Raw genomic sequence first — 26,496 nt, 5'->3', positions numbered from 1 at the left:
CTCTATACTCTTTTTATTTTTCTCTCCCAATCTTATGTACATTTATCCAACACTGTGACCCATTTATAGGTCTTTTTATTTGGATTTGTCTTTATTGCATATCTGTAATTATTTTCTGACCAGAAGCAATTCTTAAAATGCTAAGTGCTTAATTTGCCCTTCAATGTTTCTCCTTAGCAGATATTGATGGTCTTAAGGTTTTCCCCCACAGTCATAAAAACTGGATTGCCAGTGTGCTGGTTAATTTTTGTCAACTGGATGAAAGCTGGAGACATCTGAGAAGAGGAAACCCCAATCAAGACAATGTCTCCATTCTTAGTTAATGACAGACATGGGAGGGCCCAGCCCCCAGCCCACTGTGGGAGGTATCACCCCTAAGTAGATGGTCTTCAAGATATATTTATAGAGTCTGAAGAGTAAACAGTAAGCATGGTCTCAGTTTCTGCAGGTTCCTGCCTTGCATTCCCGACCCAACTTCTCTTCATAATGTATGGTAAACTTTAAAGTGAAATAAACCCTTCCCCATCAAGTTGCTATTGATCATGGTGTTTATCACAGCAGTAGAAAGCAAACAGGACAGTCAGTCTTCATTCCATACCATCATGAAACCAGTCAACCCTTGCGTTCTTTCTCTAGTCCACAGCTTACTGATTTCATCTAATACTGTACATGAAGCCCCATGTACAAAGACATAGAAAGGACAAATGTGATGTAAGGGTCTTACTAACTTATTGTAGTTGGAAAGTTGAATAATCTCCTTTTGTTCTATCTTAAAAATCCTTAGAGGCTTCATGGGAGATATAACTAATTTGTTTCTGACTTTCTCAAACCACAGAGAATACAATTGGATGGATGCTTGAGTCATGATTAAAACCTTCACCCACTGGAGCCTTTGGAGGCTTTTAAAGGTTTAGAGTAATGATCCAGTCAACAGTCTTTTGCCAAGCAGTAAAAATAGGATGCCATCAAACAACTTCCCCCTAGGAAGGAATTACTCACTAGCATAACTTCTTTGTCTTTGTGCTCTCTTCCTATTTTGCCTGGCTACATCCTGCCCATCATTTCTCTTAGCAGTATAACATCTAAACACTCATCAGACCTTGGGGAACATTCAGAGCCAGCCAGAACAGAGAAAAAAGAGCCTCTGATCCACTACCTAAAAATATATGAGTCATCCGAAGTAGAAGTTGAGGCCAGGAATCTGCAATTATTATGAGCACCAAAGAAAGTCATAATGATTGTACCGGTGACTCATCTGCCTACTTCTTTTCGTCCAAAAAAAGATAAGTCAAGGTACAGGAAGTTGGGAGTGAGGCAATACCAGGAAAGTACACAACAGACAGCCAGAAAAGGCATGAAGAAAAATGAGATCTGTGAGAAGCTATTAGGAGGAAACCAGGCTGATTCTGAAATCACTGAGCAGACACAGGCTCATGAAACCCAAGCCTGCAGCAACTGGTAGGGAAAAGGGAAGGAAAAATAAAACTCAAGAGACTCAACAGGCAAGTTCCAGGTTACCAATTTATACTCTGTATGATGGCTCAGCTTGGAACAGTGGAGGCAAGGGATAGTACTAAAGAGGAAAATACTCTGGTAGGAGGGGGAAAGCTGATCATGTAACTGAGGTGTCTAAGTGTTTCTGCCATCATCAGCACACTCCTACAGTCCACTTTCCTCATGATTTCTAGAACAGAGAACCATTCTGTTTAGTGGAGCTTCCCATTACCTGTTCTGAGCTTATATTACTAGCTTATTATCCATAAAACTATGCTATAGGACACTTTTCTACATCTGTCTCCCAATAGATGAAACTCTTGACAGAGGTTACAGCTTGTCCATCCATGCCTCTCCTCACCCATCATACTCCTGTATCCAAGTAGGCATTTTAAAAATCTTAATGATTTGAATCTAATTGAACTGGGTCTTGATATGTCATTGTTACCAGTCATGCTAAATGAGTATGAAAATGGATTATATTTGGTAATAATTCTTTGTTGGGTCCTATAAGATTACACTTAGGTTTGTGTGTATCCAAGTAAAAAGAATGAACAAAAAATCAACACAAGAAGATAGGTCAGTTGATTAGAAGAAAGGGGGAAAGATATAATGAAGTCAGAAGTTCTGTTTTGTAGTGCGGGCAGTTCACAGGCCAAGGAGAATGGTTAAAGGTACTGCTCACAAGGTGAGGTCTGACCACACTTGCAGGAAGCCAAGAGGCCAGCTAAATGGATGTTTGAGAAGGGCATGCATTACTTTTTCTTTCCAACTCCATAGAAGATCTGCAGCTCTTGCTGCCTTGAGGTTATGAAGATACGGTAAATTTGCCAATGTGCAGGAGTATTTACATCTGACTCACACAATAGCATTGGTGAGTAAGGCTGTGGTCATTTTGGTACTGTTCTGTGATGTGAGAGAGCGGGAACAGGAACAGAGAAAGGAGAAGCTCTGCCACCCAGAAGAGTGGGGACCAGGTGAGAGATAGGGAACTTCCCTTGAATCTGAGATTAAGGAAGGCTCCAGAAACCCTGTGGGTAGAATTAAGTCAAAAAAATCAATCAATGTGAGACATGGTGGCTCATCCCTTTAATGCTAACACTGGAGAGATAGAGGCAGAGGCAGAGGCAGGCAGATCTTTATGAGGTTGGAAACCAGCCCTGTAGAGAATTCCAGGCCAGCAAAATGAGACCTTGCCAAAAATCAAATTAAAGCAAAAAAAACAAACAAACAAACAAACAAACAAACAAACAAAAAACATCTGGCTCATCCTATTTTGTAAATGTTCTTCTCTCTAGTAAATTCCAAATGATCTAAGCATGATAGAAACAAAAGTGTCAATTGAATGATTGACATATTTCAGGCACTGTGTATCAAGGATACAATGATGAAGATAGTAAAAAAAGGGGGGGGGCAGGGCGCTATCCTTAATAAACTCCTGAGACATTGTTAGATCACACGTGGTTAGAATAACCACGAGTTACAAAACAATAACAGTAAAATAGGTTTGTCACACTCTAGAGTCTTGACAATTTAGTCAAAAATTAGCATTGTTTTCAAAAGACAGAAACTTTAAAGTCATGCTTTCATGCCTGACGATCCCATTGTTGTCAATGTCTTTCCTATAAAATTCCAATCTGAAGAGTTTTCGAAATCTCCTGGTTGCTGTTAATAACTCAGTGTCTAACCGGGGGCCTAATCACCACCTTCACCATGGTATCATTATTCATGGACATAGAAGAAAATGCAGACTCACGTAAATGAGAAACTGGAAGAGGTGATGTGATGAGATGCCTCGGGCCATCATGCAGAGGAAAGTGGCATCAGGCAGTTGCATGCACACACAGGACACACACACAAACACATGACACATCCTGTGTTTCTGCTGTGAACTCCACAGTGGAGGTTTGCTTACTTGGCGGTGGTGCTATTTTATGTAAGATGGAAGTACTTTGGTCCCAGAGAGAAAAATATTGTCTTCAGCTTTATAAGTTTCAAATAAAAATCCTTCCAAAACTCCGATGACAATGATGTGTGAATCGCATGTAGACGGTGTTTAGTGACATACCATGGAATGACCCGCATCAATAAGCAGGTTGATACCACTGTCTCTTCTATAGAGGGAATTGTAAATGCATAAATATAGGAGGGAAAAATGACTCTTTCACAAACTATTTTTTTTTATTTGTTCTCCAGATTCTGTCATTCAAAGGAAGGTGTTTTGGGTTTCTTTGCTATTGTTATTATTACTTCTGTCTCACTGCTGTGTCTTTCCTGTTCCCATTGCCAGATGAAGTCCTCCTGCTGTTTCCTCTGCTATGCTCATACCTTAGATGCTAAGTGCACTGTCCCAGCGGAGAACGCTGAGTCCTCAGTCCTGCATATCTTCACAGAAGTTGTCCGAGCAAAGCAATAAAAGGACAAAGCCACTGTCTGCGCCAGCACAGGACTTCCCCTTTGTATGAGCTGAGTCACGCTTTTCCTGTTGTCAACTTGAAGGCTGTCCGTTGATGTACGATAGGGCTATCTTGCTGATGTATAAAGCCACGCGGCAAGGTTTCCTTGCATTTGTTTCCCTTTCCTTGGGCCCTGACCAATTAGAAGTTGCCCACTGGCCGAAAGAGATAAGGAGCGGCTTACGGAGGCTCTGATGCTGCACTGAATGAACTCATTTCTGACAATTTGCTTCTGTTTGAGTGCTTTCTGGGGTTCCTGCCTTGCACAATCTTACTGATTTTAACACAGGGCTTTGGGATGTATATATGCATTTTCTGCCTGATATCTGCTCCATTGGCACGTGCTTTAAAACCACAGATACAGTTGATTGGCTGGAATAAAAACTGTGAAAACGGGAAGTCAGAGGATGGAATCAACTGTGATATAAGCCTAACAAGCGAAGTTTCTGCTTAGGAGCCAAGACGGGAATACTGTTCTGAGGAACAAATAAACAAAACAAATGGATTGAAAACGTCTGTCTGTCTGTCTCTCTCGAAAACAAGCACTCAGACTGTGCTAACTATATTATTTTCTGTGCCTTGTAACCAATGAAGTGGTTTCGGATATTAATCCACAGTACTGTTGCTAGACATGGTACAATCTTTCAGATGAAGTGAGAGCCATGTTTGTATGTGTTAGCTGGAATATGTTGGCAATAATACAGTTGTTTGATGATCACCATCAGCAACGGACTTTAAAAATAAATGTTCTGGTCTAAGTTAATCTCTTGATGTATTCAGCAAGCATCTACTAATAGCTTCATCCAGGAAATGCACTCTTAGAGGCATTATGAACCACAGCATTCCTTCTCATTCGTGTGCCTCTGAGGGTTGGACCAGCGCTGCTCTGGTTTCTCAAGACTTCTGAGCACCAGTCTTCACAAGGGTTTCTATTTATTCCATGGTATATTTTCAAAAGAAGTTGATTTAACAGCAGTGGGGGAGAATTTTTAAAATAGCCAAATCAGTGGCTATTCTGAAGACAGAAAAATAAGAAGATGAATTGAATAGGCAGGTTGTACTGGCTAGCTTTATGTCAACTTGACACAAGTAAGAGTCATCTGAGGGGAAGAAACCTTACCTGAGAAATTACTTCCATAAGATCATACTGTGGGCATGTCTATAAGCATTTTAACTAGTAATTAAGAAAATGACAGCCCATTGTGGGTGGTGCCATTTCTGGGATAATGCTCCTGGGTTCTATAAGAACTGGGTAAGTCATGGAGAACAAACCAGTAAGCAGCCCCCTCCATGGCCTCTGCTCAGCTCCTGCCTCCAGGTTCCTGCCCTGTTTGAGCTCCTGTCCTGACTTTCAGTGGTGAACTTTTATGTGGATCTATGAGTGAAAAGAACCCTTTCCTTCCCAAGTTGCCTTTTGGCTATGACATTTAATCTCAACAACAGAAACCCCAAGTAAGACACAGGTTTTAGGCTAATACCAGGAAATAGTACCTCATAAACATATGATGAATTAATGAACTTTTTTACCTGAAGATATTTGGAGATGTAATGGGTTGAAGAAACACTCGAGGAAAATTTTGGACAGGCCAACAGTTATCAGAAGCTGGGCAGAGTATCGAAAACAGATAGTGCCTCATATTGGTATCCTATTCAATCCTATCTCAAGAGTTTCCATGTGATATGCCACATACATGGGGCACATGTCCTCTACCTAGATAATTGACTTGATCACTGTCTCTCAACATCTGCCAGAAAAAAAACTTATACTTTACAATGGGACATTTTAGGGTCACTTTGTTGGAGGGAGAATAACAAATGAGAAATGAAATCATAAATAATAGAAGACTCACAATGTATATATTGCTGTATGTAATGAAGAAAATGCTTGAAAGGGGGTCCTTTGCACCCACTGATACTCATTTCAGTGAGCCTTAACTGAGTTTAAAAAAAAAACTCTCTAGAAATTAAAATCAGAATAGGAAGAAAATATACATAACCTACTGAATCTGCTTATATTATCAATAGAGAAACTAAGACACAAGCCACTTACATGCCTTCCAAAGGCCTCAGCATTCAGACAGGAGGAAGTAGCCAAGCACAGCACAGCCACTGAGATTCCTGGTTTGGATACACATTTTAATCTGTACAGAAATTAGTGAAACTGCATTCAGCATGATCCAGTCATCCCTGGACCCCCTGGTGTGAGGTGCTCCTCTCTAACCAGAGACACGGTCCTTTGAAGGAGGCTGTGGTGATTTCAGCTCATGAATCCACCTTGAGAGGTGTTTTTGACAGCACACCCATGGGCCATTAGAGAGTGTTTACCCTCCCTGTCCAACACAACTGTCCTTTTACTGTTTAGGATAGGTAAAATATAAAGAAAGAAGACCTTTCTAAACAGAAATCCAAAAAAAACCAGCAATAATCATGCAAAATATTCAGCTATATAATTTCCAAGACTTTCATTAAAGAGTGTAGTCAAATGACACTATTGTTCACTGCACAGCTATGGATCAGTTTGCTCATGTGTGAAACCTATGAAATACAATAATTTTCCCTTTAGAAGAAGGAACCTGGTCTGAGTTACGCATACAACTTGATAAAAATACATTATTCCAGATGGACTCCAGTTGCTGGGCAGATGGAAATGTTGAAATAAAGCTCTAAGAACTTTATTATACTAAATTAAGTGGTCAGAGAGGGAAAGCATATGAGTATAACTATAGCCTACATAATTTTTAAGTTTACTAAATTTTTAAAATTCTTTCGTTACTAAAAAATCTTCAAGAAAAAACATTTAAATTTTTTAAAAGATTGAGTTTTATAGTCAAAATATTATAGATGAGCTGTAACTGACATAAATAGTCTTACTATGACTTTTGATTTAGCACACAGAGACAACCCATCCATCAGCCATGCTTAGGTATTGTGTGATGTTTTTGCTCTTTTACTCTTTGTTTTTTTGTACTTTTGAGGGTGGAGGTCACCTCCCAGCTTCAAAATATATATAAATCTCACACAGAGGTTTATTCTTAGTTATGAATGCTTAGCCATAAGTTGGCTTTTTTCTTTCCAGGTTTTCTTAACTTAAATTATCCCACCTACCTTTGGCCTAAGGGTTTTTATCTTTCTCTCTTCTTTTTTTCCTTCTTACTCCGTGTCTTGCTGTGTGCTGGGTGACCGGGTAGCTGGCCCCTGAAGTGCTTTCTTCCTTTCTCATTCCCCATTCTTCAGATTTCTCCTCATATGTGTCCTCTCTGTATATCAGACCCCACCCCATTCCTCTCTCCTGCCTCACTATTGGCCATTCAGCCCTTTATTAAACCACCAGATGTTCTAGACAGGCCCAGTAACACGGATTCACAGAGTTAAACTAATTTTCCCCAGCACTTAGGTTTCTTTCTCTTTCTGTGATTGGACTGGACACCCTCCACCATGTGTCAGTGAAAACTTTGGGAACATCACTAGTGCAACTGGTAATTGGGATAAACGGGACTGATAATGGGATCTGGGGTAGCAGATCGTCCAACTTTCAGGTGCACTCTGCTGTTGTCGTATCTGGGTTTCATTTCTATTTAATGATAGATTGCAACTAGTTCTATCTATGTTTAAGGATAATTTCACTTGACCAGTAAAGCAGAAATGAACTCATAAAGATGCCTCGGTTGATACTTCACAGCCAAGAGTTCTATCTCTAATAGGATTCATTCCTGCTTCAGGATCTGCTGGGCAGAGAAGACGTTAACTCTCAACGACATGATCTTGCTCCAGAATCCCAAAGGTCTTGCTTGAGTGTTACCTACTGCAAGTTTCCTTAAACTACAAGCTGCAGGAACATCACCAACACCCCTGGATCACACAAGAACTTTGGCCACACAGTGTCCCATACTGTTTCAGAGTTTTTTTCTAGGCTGCAAATGTTCCACCTTTATGTGGGACAAGGTCAGTGTACTGTAGTGATATTTCATTTGTATTTTAATAAATAAAGCTTGCCTGAAGTTCAGAGAGTAAAACAGCTGCACTGATCAATCTTACAGACCAGACAGTAGGGACACACACCTTTAATCCCAGTAGCCACTAGTTTATTTTAGAAACCGGGAGATGGTGCGTGCCTTTAATCTCAGCACTAGAGAGTATTATAAAACAGGAGGAGACAGTTCTCAGTCACAATCTCATTCTGAAATTCCTGGAGGGAGGATCACCTTTTCGGACTGACGTAGAGATAGGAGCTAGTGACTTGCTGTTTTGCTTTTCTGACCTTCATGTTGAACCCCAATTTCTGTCTATGGGTTTTTATTCATTGTGCTACAATGTACTGAAGCTGAAGTCTAAGATACAGAGGACATTGCCTGTAAAACCAGACAGTGGTGGTGCATGCTTTTAATCCCAGTCCTCAAGAGGCAGAAGCAGAAGGATCTCTGAGTTCAAGGCTAGCCTGGTATATAGAGCGAGTTCTAGGACACCCAGGGATACACAAAACCCTGTCTCAAGAAAAAAAAAAGAAAAGAAAAAGAAAAAAAGAAAGAAAGAAGGAAGGAAGGGAGGGAGGGAGGAAGGGAGGGAGGGAAAGAAAGGAAAGAAAGAAAGAAAGAAAGAAAGAAAGAAAGAAAGAAAGAAAGAAAGAAAGAAAGAGAACAAGAAAAAACAAACAATAGCAACAAAAAACAAAACAAACAAAAATACCGGCCAACAGTGGCCACACTTGCTGTCCTTTGGCAGGGATGCAAAACACATTTTGACTGTGAGATGTACTCTACTGTGTCCCTATTCACATTAGATTCTGTGTGACTGTCTAAAACCTTCACAAAAGTGCCAGGTTACGGAAACTTGTACAGATGATATCCCGTACTTACAGACTGGCAACTCTTACAGTGGAGGACTGGACAACATCTGCAAACCTTTAATAGTCATGGTGGTTAAAGTACGAAATCTTCAAGAGGAACATAGTCAAACATCTGCATCTGATGTTTCAAGGTCTCAGTTTCCTGACAAGGGTGTTTGGAACTCTGTTTATCAGGTTGGATAGTCTATTCCACCACAAGAGATAAGAGCCTCTTTATAAACAACTACCGAACAGGTACTCTGCCTCTCAAGTTTGGCATTTGTTTGTTAATGAACCTGCAGTTGATTTCCCATTATCATCAGCCAGCTCAGCAGGATTTCTGCTCCCCATCCAGTTTCGTTAAAATACCTGATTCTGCACACCCACCTGCAAGTGTGTTTCCCACCAGTGATTCTACATGTTCGCTCTAGAGTGGTAAGCAGCAACCAGACCGAGGTCTTGAGTCAGGGATTATCTGTACCTTGTTGGGTATGAATAAGCCAGGCTTCAAGCCCATTATCTGACCCAGCAAAACACACTTGGTATCAATTGTATTAATTCTGGTCAGCTGAGAAACAGGTCCCACAAAGGGAATAAGCATTTAAAGTGTTATTGGTAGAAACACCTGGAAAGATGAAGGGACCATGAGTAAAGGGGTCCTTATTAACACAAGGAGAAGCCAAGACCTGTGAAAAGAGGAAATGTTGGCTCCTAATTGACACTCTAATTTCTTCAATTTTCACTCACAGACTGTTAGAGGAATTGCAAGTTGATGTACAAAGAAAGGCTTACTTCAAGTTCAATGTAAAATGGGTCCCTAGCAACTGTTAAGTTCTATGTTCAATGCAAAAAATAGGAAAGTAATAATCAGAGCCACTGAGTGTCCCACACTTCCCATGAAGATGGGCAGACATGGAAGGTAACCCCTTTGCCTAGCAACAACCCCTATTTCCCATTGAAATTGAAATTAGGGCTAAGCACTACTTATCCTAAATAGCACAAAAAATAAGGTATAATTATATCCTATAGAGATAGCCTCGAAATGTGTTCTGTCTCATAATGATGATTACTGAGATATATCTCTCCTTTCCTTAGAAAGAAGAAAAACAGGGTTTGTAAAAAGAGGTAGGATGAAGCCAACACCTGCAGCTCTATGCCAGGAACATTTGCAAGCACGGCATTAAGCTTGCCTTTCTTCTTCCTTCCAGCTCTTTGGAACAGGAATTACTGTCAAGCCTTCCTTAGGTGGAAGTGGAGGCTCATAGGGGTTAAATAGCTTGCTCATGCTCACACCACTCATTATCCGGAAGAATTCATTGCTGGCACGGAAACCTATGTATTAAATTTTTAAGAACTTCATCTGCAAAGTGGACTTTAACTCAAGAATGCAGGAATTTTTTGAGTCAACTTATTTTATTTCCAACATAAAAGTATTTCCTGTGATACCAATTTTAAAACATGATGAATTTTGCCCCTAGTATTTAAGGCCAGCTTGGTTTGAACAGCGATAGTAGATGTTTTTCTCTTCATTGTGAACCTTCTGATGGTAACTACTATATCAAACTCACCTCGTCCCTAATCAACAAGAAAAAGGCCTGGATGTCTTTTGTACTGATAAATGTTGAGCCAAATGAAAACAATAACTCAGTCCATCTTTTGCTGACTGTCCAGTTTGCTATGATGGAAGAAAGCAGAATGTTAATTTTACATTTCTTTCTACAGTCTACAGGACTTAGATCATAGTGGTAAGGTCTTTCAAAATCCTTAAAACTCTCACTCCCTTTCTCTTTTTTAAATCTGAGCATGGAGGCAAACTGTGCGACTCAAGAAGATTGACAGATGTTCAAACCCAGCCTGAGATACAGAGTGAGTTTCAGGACATTAAGGACTATGAAGTGAGATCCCATCTTAAAAATGAAAAGACAATGCAAAAGAATGCCTGTTTAATGAGAACCCAAAAATGTTAAGGTATGCTTGGCTTTGTTTTGTTTGGTTTTATAACAAGGCACAGACTCAGTTACAGAGACCAACGAGGAGTCCATACCTAGAGCTTTCTTGCTAGGCAAGAAATGACCAATCAGAAGCAAGTGCATGTGATTTGAGACACAGAATATTCGAGGACGCTTCAGAAAATGTGACCCTGATAGTAGCCTTCAAATCGCACCGCAGTGAAGAGCACAGGCTTTGGAGACGAGTGGGCGTCAGTTCAGATCTGCGACCCCGAGCTGTGTGGTCTTACACAAGTCACCTACCTCTCCAAGTACTTCCGTGCATGTAAAACAGAGATAGTCACAACATTACAGGGATTAAAAGCAAAAGCAAATGTAAAATAGCTCACACATAGCCAGCACATGATAAATAGTCATTAAACAGGAATTCGTTCTCATTATTATTTTTACTGTGTACGCAGATAGCTGCTTCATGCGTCTGAACTGAATGATAACAGCATTTGCCATGCATATAATTTTAATGGCCTTTGAATCCCATAATACCTTTCCTCTCAGAGAACCAAAGCCCTGGGAAATATTAACCCCTTTTTATTCCTCTGGGTATAGGTGGGAGCTCATATAATAGCCTAGCTATTTAAAATAAACATGATAGGAAGAGCCAACTCCACATGTATAAACCAAACAGAATACAGGTTTCATTTTTCTAGATGCCTAAAATTAAATGGATCATATTATTTGCTCCCAGTGGCTAAATATTGTTTATTGGTAGTGTAAATTGATGTTGCTGATACATTACTCTTTCCGGTAGTGGGGATGGGTTGATTTTTTTTTTTCCAAACTGCTTTCAGATTTTCTAAATGTGAATTTAAAGTCTGTCAGTCTGTGTGCCGATAACACAGAGCAGATTGCAAATGTAACGGGATGTAATCTAGGCAAACAAATCCAAGGAGAGTGCCAGCAAGCTTAATATTAGGACCGCTCCTGTTCTCAGGCTTCGCTAATGACGGAACAATTGCTGGTGCTGATTTGTGGCTGGCATTGATATTCAGGCAGCAATGCTTTCATCTGCAATCCGGTTCCAAACTGTTTAATCCTGCCAATGAATTTGCTGTGTCTGCAAAGAGGGGACTCCAGAGAATCTCTCCAGATAATAAGAAATGGGAAGATTCGAGCACAACCTCCATTCTAACTCCAGAGTCCTCCCTAAAACCATTGTCTGGTCATGTACTGGGATGTCTGCATCTTAACAACGTATGTGAATTAATAACTGAACACAGCTTTAGAATATCAGAATCAGCAATCCAGAAGGAAGAAGGATGCTGGATTGTAGTAGGATATTCCAAGAGTCCAAACTTATCTAACATCACCTTTGCAAAAAACGTGGGGCGGAAGGGAGGGTTAAATATGTTCAGACTGCTATCCACAGTTACCAGATTTTTTTTTCTTTTTATCAAATAGCACCTGCCTCTCTTTTCAGAGATGTCTGTGTGCAAGGATAAGTGAGAACAACAAAGGCTTCCGCGGTGGCAGCGGCTGCATCATTTTCTTAGAACTTGCCATTATATGCTTCAGGTCAGAGAGTGGGGTTTGGTGCAGGGGACGAAGCTTTTAATACCAGGTGAATGGACTTTTATAAGAGGTTAGGGAGCTTCGGATCTTAAAGAGAAAAATTGAGCTTTAAATACAGTCACATTTCTTTCGTACTGTAATTATCAGTGCATGATGAATCTTTTTTTTTTTTATTCTATTTAGGCACAGGAGGTCTGTGCTTCCATTTCCATGCCCCAGTCATCCAGAGAAGCCAGAGTGGTCCCATTTCACCAGTTGAGAGGAAGTACCTTATGTTGAAAAGTAATCCTAAGACATCACTTTGAAGGGGGCATGGATATAAAAGTACAAATTCATAAAATTAAAAAAAACAAAAGTTGTCACACGTTTGCTATTTAAAGAGGTAACATTGAGCCAGTTGGTGAATTTTTTTTCCCATAATTCCTACTGCAAAAAGTTTATACTGCATAAATGAGAAAACATCAGACATGGGAATAAAATTATTTCATATATTTATATATAGAGAGATAGATAGACATGCAAACAGCAGCCTGGAGTGAATTGAGCCCAGCTCTGATGTTAGTGTGAAGAGTCCAGGTAAATTATTCAACTCTTCAACTCCTGTGCAAGAAACAATTTTTCAAAAAATCCCTCCTAGAGTTATAATGGGCAAGAAATGGTAAGTGTTTGTGAAGTGCTTTTAAACAGTAAATATCATTTAAAAAACCACCAGAAAGAAAGATAGAAAATCCAGGAATGGCGCGTGCATTTGTAACCCAGTACTTGAGAGGGGGACAGAGGATAAGGGGTTCAAGGCTAACTTATGGTACATAGCACATTTTACTACATCCTGGGCTACATAGAAACCTGTTTCAAAAAACAAAAATAGGAATGAAAGGGAGGGGGAAAAGAGTAGGGGAGAACAAGAATGATAGAAACTACAGTATATAAACATTATAGTATGCAACTTCCTTAGCAAGTGTCCTCTCAGAGCCCAGTGGCCTCCCAGCTGCTCTACTGCACTTCCCTAAATTGCCACGGCCCATTGTCTCTCTCCATAAATCTAAATTAGCATCTGCAGTCACTCTGCAGAAACAGACTTGCACTTTGTGCTTCATTTTGAGCATCCACTGGTCCTGAACTAGGTTGAAATGGTGATTGGAGTGTTATTTAAAGGTTGATGATCTTGCAACATCACTTCAGCAATGAAACTAAAACCCCTTGCACAAAATCTTGCTTTATAATCAAGAGAAACATGTCTAGGTTCCAGTTTAGTGAAATGGTCTGGCTTTTGTGATGTTCAATGCCTTTGGATGCTTTCCTTTCCCACTGTGCTATTAGTACAATATTGAGCGTGAAGCGATTAAACAGCAAAATGCTGTGCTAATCTGTAGTTGGTGCTGGTTAAGAGTGTCCCTTGGGAAGTATGGTGGTCCTGTCCTAGTTGGAGAAGGAGAGGGACAGGATCATCTCTTCTCATCTTTGCTTTTGAGCCAAAAGTAGTTCTTCTCAAGGATACTCTGATATCCACAAAGAAAAGGCAGTAGACAGTGTGATCCTGGAGCCAGAAGCATGTACTCGGGTGTTACACAGTGCAATAATGGTGGAAATAATTGGCTTTTGTCTTAATGTTCTCTTGTGGTACCAGGGATTGAACTCAGAGCCTCAAGGAAATGCATCTTGTATGAGAATCTTCCTGGGAGACAGAAGCAAGCATCTATTTTACCCAGCTAGGGAACCAATAACAGATCAAAGAAACTATCTCTTCAAAGTCTGACTTGATGAATGAGTGATTTTCTTGGGCTTACGTACAGGAGTAGGGATGACACAAAGTCATCACTGGAGAGCTCGCCCCAGCACAGGTGATGACTCCGAAATGTCATATCCATCCAGCTCTCTGAAGGGCACACAGGCAGCTCTACAGGTTCAGAATGTCTCTTCCCGGCAGCTCAGCTAGGTAGGGAATCTGCACGCACACACACACAAACACACACACCTTTTCCCCACCCCCCACCTAGCATTTGTTCCTTGCTTTTATAACTTTGGGGAGAGGGGGCTTGTGCAGCTTGTAAGCTTCAGCTTTTCCAGACTTGTGATGTATGTTTCTCTGAGTTTCCTGAGTGTACCACCTCCCCACAGGAGGAGATATTTCAATTCTAAGTCTATGGTGGCCCATCAGTGCATGAAACCATGTCACTAACCCTGCAGGGACAGTTGATATGGGAAGAAAGGATAATTGTGTGAGGAGGCTGGCAATCTTACTCATCACAAATCTGCAGCATTTCCCACACATGGCACAGATCTTCCTCACAGTTTCAGTTGTTCCCACTGGTGGTCATGGGTCCTAGAAAGTTATGCATCCTATTGATTCCAGGGAAGGAAGAACACATGGGATGTGATACTTGTAGTGTGTTATGCAAGACGGGATACGATGGAAAGAGAGGAATATGAGGGGAAAAATGGCCTATTCTGTCAAACTTATGAACTCAGGAGAGAAAAGCCTACTTCATTTTGATTTTTAATATACCTAATTCAAATCCTATTAGTACCCAAGTGAAGGCAATGACCCTACAGCAAGAAGCGGGCATCTCAGTTCTGAAGAGATTTCGTGTTAAAATCATTGGAGCCAACAGTGTTCACCTGGTGTGCTGGCTAATTTTGCAGTAAGTTGATACAAGCTAGAGTCATATGAAAGAAGGAAACCCAACTGAGAAAATGTCTCCGTAAGACTGTGCTATAAGCAAGCCTGCAGGACATTTTATTAATTAGTGACAGATGGGGAGGGCCCATCTCATTATTGGTCAGATGATCCTTTGGCTGATAGTCGTGGGTTCGATAAGAAAGCAAACTGAGTAAACCATGGAAAGCAAGCCAGTAAGTAGCATCCCCTCCATGGCCTCTACATCAGCTCCTGCCTCCAGGTTCCTGCCCTGTTTGAGTTCCTGTCCTGATTTCCTTCAGTGATGGACTACAAGTGGAAGTATAAGCCAAATAAATCATTCCTCCCCAACCTGCTTTTGATGGTGGTGTTCCATCATAGCAATAGTAACCCAAATTAAGATACCTGGAAAGCATGTGTCAACCTTCCATGTCATCCTGAGGTGCAAACCTAACACTCAAACGTCCATTCTTGGAATCCTGACATGTATCTAATTGGGTATGATCTGGATTGGCTTTGTATCTGTATTACATCAAACATGGTTAAGTAATGTTCAGTACATAATGGTGAAGACCATGGGAAAATTTGGGGAATAAAGTACTTACTGTGTAGTCATAGGGATCTCCATTTGGACCTCAGAAACCACATGTTTAAAAAAGCCAGGTGTGGTGCTGTGCACCTGTAACCCCAATACTAGGGAGCCAGAGATCTGCAGATCTCTGGAACTCACTGGTGTAGCTAGCCTAGCCTACTTATCAAGTTCCAGGCCTGAAAGATATCATCTCAAAAAGCAAACTGGATGATGCCTAAGGAATGACAGTTGAGATTGTTCTGTTCCCTCCACACAGATACACACAAAAGGCACACATATGTGTACACATGCACACACATGAATATGCATAGATACATAAAATCATCATAGGGAACATCACAAATGAAATGCTCAGTAACAGGAAAAACTGTACACCTGTCCCTACAGTCTTGAGCTACTATGGTCTTCGTAGCTCTAGAAGCTTCAGACTGCCCTTGACTTCAGAAAACAAATCCAACCACTGTGAGAAAATGGGTGCTGAAGATTGTTAGGGAAACTAAAGAGACCAAGAAGAGCTACACCTACATTCTATATTAGATGAAAAAAAAGCAGAGTTTGAAGGACCCAATAAAATTTATGACTAATAATCCCCAAAGTATATGCTATTTCCACATAGCTGTGTGCATACTCAGAGAAGCCTTGACACTGGTAGAAATGATATTAAATCACAACTACTGCTTACAGTCAAACCAAACAGCACAGATTCACTGTTTCTACTGTTTCCTGTACAGAGGAGATGCGAAGAAACGAGCAAGTCATTGCTAGATTTCCTTTAATGATGTCATCCTTGATCCTCATTCCAAATTATCACAGAGGTTACTGTCATAATTACAAAACAATACCAAAGGACTGTATGAAATGAAAATACTTCCTTGTGTGTTATTAAACCTCACAATGACCCTGTGAGAAAAGCAAACAAGCAGAACAGAAATCATAACATTAAGAAGGAAGAGAGTCAGGTAGTGGCGCACACCTTTAATCACAGCACTTGGAAGACAGAGGCAGGTGAATCTCTAAGTTTAAAACCAGCCTGGTCTTCAGAGGGAGTTCCAGGGCACTCAGGGATACATACACAGAGAAACCCTGTCTTGAAACACACACACAAATAAAGAGGAAAAAATGAAAAAGAAAGAAAAGGGGAAAGGAAGAAAGGAAAGAGAAGTTGTCTTGAGGCACCTGCAATGGGGTATCATGTCTAAGACTATACCACCCTGAACATGCCCAATCTAGTCTTCAGTGGAATACCAGCAGCAATCCTAATTACTCCAGTGTTGTAGCCAGTGATCTAAGAGTTAAATCCACAAAGTTGTTAAGACACCTCAATAAAGATAGTTTTACAAGTGATGAGACGGGCTCAAAATATTTTTCACAAGCTAAAATGTGAAGCTGGAGAAGCTTCAGAAAAAATAAAAAATGGCCCAGAAAAGCACAACAAGGTCATTGGGGAAGGCAGGGAGCTACAAGCACAGACCTTTCAAGAACGCGAGAATAGCTAAGTACTAAGAAACTTTCATTACAAGCAGGGTGTGTGAAGTTCGCTTTCAAACACCTCCCAACACCAGCCTTGAGAAGGGAAACCCCTCCTACCTTGTCCTCACTTCAACTCCCAAGATTCCCAGCCTCAGCCATGAGTCACACAGCAATTGCCTCTGATATGCATCTGCCCGGATCCCTTCTGCTTCAGCAGGGCACTGCAGGCTTCTGCCTGCCTATAATAAAGGAGAAGATCAGTGCGGCAATGTGTCTGGATGCTTGGAAGCTGGCAAAAACCCCGGTGCACTTGGCTCATTTTCTTCTCTACAGCTTTTTACTGTAAAGAAAATTGGCCTTTGCAGATTAAGAGAAATCAAGACTGATAGCCCGTTCCTAAACTTGATCTCTTTGTTTCCATTTTAATGTGTCCCTAGAAGTTTCCTGCAAGTATGTAAGCAAGCTTTGTGTTGATTTTAATCATTTTTTCCTTCTGTTTCCAGACTGTAGACATCCCCAGATCTCACGCACATTCAGTCCCTAACAATAAAAATCAAGTTCAACCTGGTCTACTTTTATGAAAGGGAACACTGAGATAAACAAACAAATAAGTAAGTAAAGCTACATCCTGAAAGCAGCTGAGACTTCTCTTAATTTACTGAAGAGAAAGTCATCCAAACTAGTTGGAGATAGGAAAGTCTTTGTGGTGACTAATTTGAAGGCTTAGAACTTGATTCTCCACCCAGAGAAAAAAAATCCCTTCTGTTAATCCTCAATACTACATCTACTTTGCTTCTCAGTGAATCACCCTGAGTGTTTTGCACCTTCCTGTTTGACTCATTAATTCACTATGGTGGCTGGTATAGTAGTACACACAGTCCACACCTGTAATCCCAGCATTTAGGAGGCTAAAGCAACATGGTGACTAATTTCAAATCAGTCTGGGGTACATTTAAATATCTTGTGAGACGAAGCCTCAGAAGTGTAGTGGGTCATAGTGACAATAGTGACCTCCAGAGATTATGAAGACTGTCTGACCCTGACCACCAGAGCCTCAACCTCAGTCCTGACTGCAACTGGAAGAGTAATAGACACACCTGTACCAACAGGAATGACCATCTGTGTCTTGGGACAGTAGGTACTTGGAGGGACAATTACAGAAGGTCCTACCACATGTATATTTGAAGGAAGGTTCAAGGGAGCCACAGCTCCCAACTACATGAATTGAAGGAAAAGAGACATCCCTGAAACATAGGTCTTACCTGCTCCAATTGGAGGGAGAGATGGGTAGACAACAGAGTAAGAATACACTTAACAATATAAGCATCAATGCAGTATCACCAGAAATGAGTGGTTATACAACAGTGAGGCCTGGGCATTTTAACACAAATGAAGCAGAAGAAAAATGGCCTTGAAATTAACTTTATAGAAATGATTGAGTCCCTTAAGAAAGAAATGAAAACTTCTCTTAAAGAAGTGGAGGGGAGGAAAAAAAATTGGAAAAAAAAATCAACAAATACCTTAAAGAAAGCCAAGGAAAAAAACAATCAAACAGGTGAAAGAAATGGTTCAAGACTTGAAAAGGGAAATAGAGACAAGAGAGAAAACACAAACCAAGGGAAATTTGGAAATAGAAAACCTGGGTAAACGATCAGGAACGCCAGAAGCAAGCATAAACAACAGAATACAAGAGATGGAAAAGAGAATCTCAAGTGTTGAAGATATGATGGAGGAAATAGATAATATCAGTCAAAGAAAATGGTAAATCCAACAAATTCTTAACACAAAATACCCAGGAAATATAGGACACCATAAAAAGACCAAACATAAGAATAATAGTATTTGAAGAAAGAGAAGTTCAACTTGAAGGCACAGAAAATATACTCAAAAAATCATAGAAGAAAACTTTCTCATCCTAAAGAAGTACATGTCTATGAAAATATAAGAAGCTTACAGAACACCAAATAGACTGGACCAAAAAGAATTCCCCTCACCACATAATAATCAAACATTAAACATACAGAATAAAGAATATTACGAACTACAAAGGAAAAGGGCCAAGTAACATATAAAGGCAGACCTATTAGAATTACATCCAACTGCACGATGGAAAAAATGAAAGCCAGAAGGTTCTAGAGAGTAGTTATGCAGACATTAAGAGACCTTGGGTGATAGCCCAGATTATTATATCTAGCAAAGATTTCAAACAATATAGACAGAGAAAACAAAATATTCTATCACAAAACCAGATTTAACCAAAACTTATCCACAAATTCAGCACTACAGAAAGGACTAGAAGGAAAACACCAACCCAAGGAAGTTAGCTACACCCACAAAAATACAGACAATAGATAATTCCACACCAGCAAATTCCAAAGAAGAGAAATGCACACACAATACCACCAGCAGCAGCAGCAACAACAAAAATTAGCAGGCACTAGCAATCATTAGTCATTAATATCCCTTAATAACAATGGACTCGATTGGTCCATAAAAAGACACAGGCTAACAGATTGGATATGAAAACAGAATCCACCCCTCTGCTGCTTACAAAAAAACACATCTTAACTACAAAGACAGACATTATCTCAGAGTAAAGGGGTGGGAAAAGATTTTCCAATCAAATGGACATAAGAAACATGCTGGTGCAGCTATCCTAATCTCTAACAAAATAGACTTCAAGCTAAAACTAGTCAAAAGAGATTTTTAAAAAGTTAATTCCATATTCATCACAGAAAAAAATCCATCAAAATGAAGTCTCAATACTAAACATCTACACCCCAAATGTAAGTGCACCTTTTTCATAAAAGAAGCATTACTAAGGTTTAAATCACACATCAAGCTCCACACGCTAATAGTGGGAGACTTTAACACCCCACTCTCACTACTGGACAGGTCTGCCAAACAGAAACTTAACAGGGAGATACAGGATCTAACAGATGTCATGACTCAAATGATCTTAACAGACATCTCTAGAACATTTCACCCAAACACAAAAATATATACCTTCTTCTCAGCACCTCATGAATCCTTCTCCAAAAGCAACCACATACTTGGTGACAAAGCAAATCTCAACAGATACAAAAAAAAAAATATGGACTAACTCCTTGTGTTCTATTGGATCATCATGGCTTAAAGTTATAATTCAACAACAACATTAATTGCAGAAAACCTATAAACACATGGAAACTGAACAATGATCAAATGAATCACCATTGTGTCAGCAAGAAATAAGAAAGAAATTATAGACTGTTGACAGAGGTTTCTGTCCCACTAGAGCAGGAGAATTCTGGGAAGAGGAAAGGCTCAGTTTGCAATCATCACCCAGATGCAGAAGAAGCAAGATGAGCATGTTTCAGTGATAAAGGTACCAAGCCACGTAGCTAACATAGACAAGAATTATGGGTTAATGTAAGGGGTAAGAGTTAGTTAATAAGAAAGCTTTAGCTAATAGGCCAACTAGTTCATAATTAATGTAGGCCTCTGTGTGTTTCTTTGGGACTGAATGAAAGCAGGACCAGGTGGTAGTAGAAATGGGTTAAATTAAGATGTAAGAGTTAACCAATAAGAAGATAGAGCTAATGGACCAAGCCGTGATTTAATTAATATGGTTTCTATGTGATTATTTCAGGGCTAAGCTTGCCAGGCAGCAAGGAAATGGGTAGCGAATCAATAAAGCCACCCTCCCTGCAACAGTCCATTCCATCAAGCTCCCTGCATTTTCTATTTCACAGACCTTCAATCTTTAGTCTTCCCTCATTCCTTTCTTTTGTCTTCTTGACAGTTAAAACCATTTCTAATTCTGATCTGTTATGCCTAAATAAAACTTAGCCTCAACCATTACATATACTCTAGGCCCTAGACTAAGGAAAGTGAATGAGCTAGAATGCCTGGGCAGTGTGAAGCAGGACTGGGAAGGCTGATAGACGTGAGAGAAAAAACCTAAATGTTTTCAGAGGACACCAAATACAGTCCTTCCACTTAAACAAAAGGAATACACTTTTAGCCAGGCATGGTGCCACTTGTCTATAATTCTACTACTCAAGAGGCTGAGACAAGAGACTGCCATGAGTTCAAAACATTCTGGGCTGCACAAAAACAAAGGAGAAACTTGGTAAAGTCCTTATCTAACACACATAGTGCCCTGGGTATGACCCCAAGCACCAAATAAATCTGGCATACCGGTACACAGATTGTAATTCAAGCTCTCAGGAGACAGAGTTAAGAGGATCAGGAGTTTAAGGTTATTCTCGGTTACATCAGATGTTCAAGGGCAACCTAGGCTACATGAGTGCTACATGTCCTAAAAGAAATAAACCAAAAAGGACCCTGTCTCAAAAACATGTTTTATGAGACAGCAGTCATTGTCTCTTTGACAATTTCATTCATAGTTTCCAAAGGCCAGGCTAGACAGTAAGAAATGAGAGTATAGTGACACTAATTTCTACTATGTTAGTGGTGGTGATAAATCCCACACAGTTAGTAACTAAGTTGTAACAGTTGCTAGTCAACAAGGTGGAAGAGGCTACTCTGAGGCTTCAAATCTTTAACAGGCACCAGAACACTGGACTATGGAATTCTTAGAAGTAGCATCCTTACTACAGAATTCTTAGCAGTAACGTAGCAGCTGACTACAAACGAAGTTAGTGGCTGGAAAGTATGAGACGACATCAGCCTCTACAGTAGAAAAGTACAATCTTCCACCAGCCATATGTCACAGTGTCCACCACTGAAGAGGAGAACGAACCCTTCTAAAGGAACATATACTCTGCACATTACTGCAGTAAGTATCTGCCATCAAGTTTCTTCAGATTCATTATGGAAAAGACCTATGATCACTTGCCACAGTAAATTGCTGGAGGAAGTCTCTAACTTTTGCAAATTGGTTAGATATACAAAGGCTAGAATGACAGAGTAGTAAAGGAATGTGAACTACCCTGCGCTTCAGTGGAACTCTTAAAGATCACGTGTGAATCCTGGCAAAAGTCAGCTTCGCAATGAACCCATAGACGAAATCTGGCATTTCCTCTGTCCTTGTGTGGACATCTGGAAAAGCCATATTTTACAGCTAGCAAACACCCACACAATACTTATTTGTAAAGAAGGCCTTATTACACAAAAGATCAAGGTGAGGCTTTAAAGTTAGGTGTGGAGCTGACACCAGCAATAGCAGGCTGAGGCAAGAGGGGCTGATGCCAATTCAAGGCCAGCCAGGGATATATAATAAGATCCTTTCTCAAAAACACAAAACTAAGTCAGACATGGTGCCACACACTTATAATGTCAGCACCCAGGGGCTAAGGCTGGAGGATCACAGCAAGTCGGGGACCACACCGGGCTACAAAACAAAAACTTTTCTTAGTAATAATCAACAACATATATAAGTATCATTTAAAATTAGGTTCTGATTTTAATTTTCTTATAGTTATATATTGTTTGTTAAGCATATCTCCCCCATTCTAGTTCTCCCCTATTCTGGCTTTTTCCCCCTACCCCCTTATTTGTCTCCTTAGTTCCACTAGACAGCTTTGGAACTACATAAAATCCAACAGCCACAAATGAGAAACATTTAGGATATTTGTCTTCCTGCAACTGGCTACATACTTACTGTGATGGTCTCAGTTGTATCCATTTCCCTACAAATGACCTAACTTGTCATTCTTTCTAGCTAACAAAATTCTAATGTGTGTGTTTTGTTGTCCTTATTCATTTCCTCTGCTGTTGGACATCTAAGCTTTACTCTGTAACTCAACTATTGTGCATAGTGCTGTAATAAACATGATGTGCAAGTCTCTCTTTGGTCTATCAGCTTAGAGTCCTTTAGATAAACACACAGGAGTGGGATAGCTGGGTTATATGATAGATCTGCTTCTAAGTTTTTTGAGAACCTCCAGAATGATTTCAGAAGAGTCTAAATTTGTTTAAATTCCCACCAAAAGTGTACAGTGGTTCCTATCATCCTCATCCTTGTCAGTGTTTGCTATTTGTTTTCTTTTTCATTTTTTTTAATTCTTTAAGTGTGTGTGTGTATGTGTGTGTGTGTGGTAGTTGTTATTATTTTATATACATGAGTGCAGGTATCTACAGAGGTCAGATGCATAGGATCCCCCTGAAGCTGAAGTTAGAGGTAGTTGTGTGCCATGTGAATTCTGAAAACTAAACTCAGATCATCTGTAAGAGCAGAAAACACTGCCTAGCCATTTCTCCAACCCTGTGTTTGTTCTTATTTGTTGATTGGTTTGCTTGAGACAAGATCTAACTCTGTATGATTAAATGGGTTAGAACTCTCATACATACAACTGCCTCTGCATTTTTGAGTGCTAAGATTAGATACATGCCACACTGACTTGTTTTTTTTTTTTTTTAGGTTTTTCAGGACAGGACTTCTCTGTGTACAGTCCGGGCTGTCCTGGAACTTGTCTTATTTTCTTGTCCAACTTTCCAACTGAAACAAGAAGGAATCTCAGTGTCATGGTTGTTAATACTGTCTGCTTTTCCTTTGCTTTGGTTTGGTTGTTTGGTTCTTCCAGCTCATACAGGTTTCTCCTTACTGCCCATTTTGATTCTCATCTCCATAGGCCCCTTTCCAGACTGTTGTTAATTCATCCAGGATGCCACACAGACTCACAAGAACAATAATTTCTTAATATGCAATCATAGACACCAGCTCCTGACTCAAGGATCACCAACTAACCAACTATAGTTAAAGGGGACAGTGTTGACCTTAATTCCCCTTGATGCCCTAATTCAACACTCAGTAGCCAGAACTGAGGTCAATGTCATAAATCCCTTGGGCCTCACCTCCCACTAACCCCTGTTCCATACAGCTATTTCTTTTTATGTAAGTAAAAAGGCTGCTAGGTGGTGGTGGCGCACATCTTTAATCCCAGCACTTGGGAGGCAGGGGCAGAAGGATCTCTGAGTTCGAGCAAGACCAGTCTGGACTACAGAGTGAGTTCCAGGACAGCTACAGCTACACAGAGAAACCCTGACTCAAAAACCAAAACAAAGGCAGTAATATCAGATCACAGATACTGCTGCTGTAGAGGAATTATCCATTCAGTCTGCAACTTCCCTCCCACCCCAGGTACAACAGGCAGGCTCCCAGCTATTACCTTCAGAACTGCTAAAACACAGGAAGGGTTGGCTCATAGGATCAGCTTCTCACTGCCCAGGTCCAAACCAACCTCTTTCATCCCCTAGTATGTTGTCTAAAACCTTTTTAAAGCTCCCAGTGCATAGCGGCTCCAAGTCGTATTATTCACCCTATAACGAGGCCTTAGCTCTAGTCAAAGTATATGAAAGTAAGAAATTCCTTTTGTTCTTCTGGGTTGTTGGATCTCCTACCCCAGCTGTGGGTGGCCAGCATTACTTAAAGATATTCCACCTGAAATGCAGCTCAATGTTCTCATGTCAAACCTGAAAAGAATCGTTCTTTATTATGTAAAATAGGCTTTTCACTTCCTCGGTTAGGCATATGCCAAGATATTTGTTTTAAGCTCTTGTGGATGCAATTGTTTCCTTGATCTCTTTCTCAGTATGTTTGTCCTTGATGTATATGAAGGCTACTGATTTTGTATGTTAATTCTGTCACCTGCCAGTGGTTCTCAACCTTCCCAATGCTATGACCCTTTAATACAGTTCCTCAGGTTGTGGTAACCCACAACCATAAAATTATTTTCTTTGCTACTTCATAACTGTAATTTTTGCTACTTTTATAAAATTTAATGTAAATTTCTGTGTTTTCTGATGGTCTGAGGCAACCCCTCTGAAACGGTGGTTTAACCATTCTCAGTGTTTTCCAATGGAATCTTTAGGGTCCATACAGAAAGTTATCAACCTGCCAATAATACTACTCTGCCTTCTTTCTGAGCTGTAGCTCTTATATTTGCTTCTGTTATTATGTTGTTCTTGCTAACACTTCTAGCACTGTATTGAAGAAGAGTGGAGAAAGTGGGCATCACTACCTTGTATCAGGTCTTAGTGGAAAGGTTTTCAGCATAAAAAATAAAGCAACAAGATATTTATACTAAGCTAAGATAGTTAATTTGAAGCAATATCACAATTTTCATACAGAGAAGAGGCAGGCACTGTGGCTCTCATCATTTAGTTAACTTTATATACAGGTTGATAACCATGAAATTACCAAATGAGAGCCTCAACTGTATGTCTGTATCAGGGACATATGTCTACAAGAGCCAATCACTTCCTTTGGTAAGGTGGCACATACATGTAGCTGTAATTGTGCTGAGAACTGCTCTCTTAGATTCCCATCAATAATAACATTCAAAGCCGGGCAGTAGTGGCACACACCTTTAATCCCAGCACTTAGGAGGCAGAGACAGGCGGATCTCTGTGAGTTCGAGGCCAGCCTGGTCTACAAGAGCTAGTTCCAGGACAAGCTCCAAAACTACAGAGAAACCCTGTCTCGAAAAACAAATAATAATAATAATAATAATAATAATAATAATAATGTTCAAACAATGGAGTAGTGGTAGCAAATGCTTTTAATTTCAGCACCCAGGAGGCAGAGGCAGGTAGTTTTCTATAAGTTCAAGGCCAACCTGGTCTACATAGTGAGCTCCAGGCTGCCAAGGGTATATAGAGAGACATTGTTACAATAGTAATAATAATTGTCTTAGTTTGGGTTTCTATTGTTGTGATAAGACACCATGACCATGTCAAACATTTTCTTATAAATGAAAATATTTCTTATAAATGAAATTTCATTGAATTTCACTTATAGTTCAGAGGTTTAGTCTGTTATTATCAAAGCAGAAAGACATGGTGCTGGAGAGGTAGCTAAGAGTTCTACACCTGAATCAGCATGCCGCAGGGGCCTAGCTTGAGAATTCAAGACCTCAATGTCCACCCCAGTTGATGTGGGAATCCTCTCTGTGTGCTGAGATTATCATTAATGAATAAAGAAACTGATTTGGACCTATAGCAAGACAGAACTTAGGTAGGCAAGGAAAGCTAGGCTGAATGCTGGAAGAAAGAAGGGTGGAGTCAAAAGACGCCATGGAGCTGCTGCCAGAGATAGACATGCTGAAACTTTGCTGATAGGCCACGACCTCGTGGTAATATACAGATTAATAGAAATGGGTTAAATTAATAAGTAAGAGTTAGCCAATAAGAAGCTAGAGCTAATAGGCCAAGCAGCGATTTAATTAATACAGTTTCTGTGTGATTATTTTGAGGCTGAGCCGTCAGGAATCAACAAGTGGCCCCCTGCAATACCCAGTGACACACTTCCTCCAACATAACCACACCTACTCCAACAAGATCACACCTCCTCATAGCGCCATTCTCTATAAACCTATGGGGCCTATTTTCTTTCAAACAACCACTTTGATGATGATGATGATGATGATGATGATGATGATGATGAATGTTCAAAGCAATTCAAATTTGTAAGGAAAGAACAACAGTATGTATGTACTGCCCTGTCCCAGGGCTGTGCTATTTCTCCCCTTCTCTGTCAACATTATTCTGGTCTACTATAT

The sequence above is a fragment of the Chionomys nivalis genome, chromosome 18, assembly GCF_950005125.1.
Source record: "Chionomys nivalis chromosome 18, mChiNiv1.1, whole genome shotgun sequence".
Taxonomy (NCBI): Eukaryota; Metazoa; Chordata; class Mammalia; order Rodentia; family Cricetidae; genus Chionomys; species Chionomys nivalis.
Note: the sequence above shows the minus strand (reverse complement) of the source record.